We start from the raw sequence: 1850 nt of genomic DNA, 5'->3' as shown, positions 1-1850 counted from the left end.
TTTGTCTTTTTCTTGTAGAAGTGTTGTAGTTTCCTATATATGTCAGAAATGAGTCCCTTATCTAATGTGTCATTGCAAAAGATTTTTTCCCATTCTGTGTGTTCCCTTTGTACTCTTTTGGTGAAGTCTTTTCGCTCAGGACCCTCCTCTAGTCACCACTGTAGAGGTACGCAGATAGATATTGAGAAGTTAATGGGAGAATGATTGTCTACCATTTTTGTCTTTGAAGGTCAGTTAGGTATCTGCATGAGCAGAGCTTGAGACGGTTGCTTCCTTTTATGTTGGGGTTTTACAGATTGTTCATATAGTTTGTCTGTCAGGCCAGATCTACTTTTTTCTTTGCTGAATAGGCCAGAGTAAAGGGTCCCACACAAGTTAATTTTAGGGCTGTGACCCTGAGGCTGACATCATAAGCAGTCGCCAAAGAATTTGCCCTTGGGACCAGTAAGTCTCTTTCTCTTTGTGCCATGGGAAAACTGTGGGCTCAATGCTGGACTGTTTTTTGGGGGTGCAAACCCATCCCCCTGAAGGCGTCAAGGCTGGGCAAAGAAGGCATGACAGGGAAGAGAAGGAAAAAAACGTGTAGAATCTTCCCACACCTCCTTTTGCAAAAGTCACTGCACCACTTTTAACACTGGTTTCCTGTGCTGGTCTGGCTGTAGCTCCGCCCTCTGATCTCTTCCCCTGGTTGGGTGGCCGCAGAGGGAGTCCCATGTCTCGAGTGATTCCTAAATTGCAGTATTTTCCTTTATTCTGTGATTTTTACACTAGTGGGTGTGGAAAACTGATGCCCTGCACCTTATCTTAGATCCAGAGCTCTGGTGCTAGTCCATGAAAACAGCTTCTCTCGGTTTTCAGTTCCTCCCTCATGGAGTCTGTCCTATCTGACTCTGCCTCAGCTGCTGCCAGAACTGGAAGTCACCAATATGTTTTCTTGTCCCTGAAACTGCTCACAAAATTTCAGGATGGCTGTGCCATGTGCGGTTAGCTGGCATCTGCTCAACTCTCTCTCTCCTAGCAAGCATTGAGTCTACTTCTCCATCTTTTTAACTGAAGCTCAGAGTTCCAGAACTACATCTTTTTCACTTGGTTTCCCATAGCTTTGTTGTAGAGTATCTGTACAGCCTTTCTGCCTACTCTGTTATCTTGTCACCTCTACAGATTTTAGTTTTATTTGTTCTTTACATTGAAGTGGAATCTATATTGAAGATTTTCATTTTTGATCTTCATCAGTATCAAGTCCTCTTGACTTTCAGCAAATAAGCTTGTGTTATCTACATATCACAGGTTGTTAATGAGTCTACTTCCAATCTTGATGCCACATTCTTCTTAATATAATCTAATTTCTTGGATTATTTGTTCAGCACATAGAATGATTGTGAAATGATACAAACCTTTGTTGATTTTAAAGTCTGAACAATGGACTCTTGGCCTAGGTTGTACAGATTCCTCATGAGCATGATTAAGTGTTCTGGGAATATCCATTCTCTGCAATGATATCCATTGTTTCTTATGATCTATACAGTCAAATTTCTTAGAATAGTCATTAAAGCACAACTAGACATTTTTTTCTGTAGGATTTAAGCCTCAAGGTCAGTGCTTCAAACTTACCAACTGCTCCTTGGAAACCCTATACAGGGTCGCTAGAGTCAGTACCAACTTGACACTTAACAACAATGGACAGAATATTGAATGATGCAGAAATCATCAAAAGAAGATGTTCCATATTCTGCCCTTGACCTTGTTTTGGCTGAGGATATGGAACTTTTCTACCTTCTCTTTCCACAGGTGTAGTTAATTTGATTTCTGTGCTTTCCATATGGTGAGATCCATGTGTATAGTCGTCTCTT

The sequence above is a fragment of the Chrysochloris asiatica genome, unplaced genomic scaffold (assembly GCF_000296735.1).
Source record: "Chrysochloris asiatica unplaced genomic scaffold, ChrAsi1.0 scaffold00190, whole genome shotgun sequence".
Taxonomy (NCBI): Eukaryota; Metazoa; Chordata; class Mammalia; order Afrosoricida; family Chrysochloridae; genus Chrysochloris; species Chrysochloris asiatica.
Note: the sequence above shows the minus strand (reverse complement) of the source record.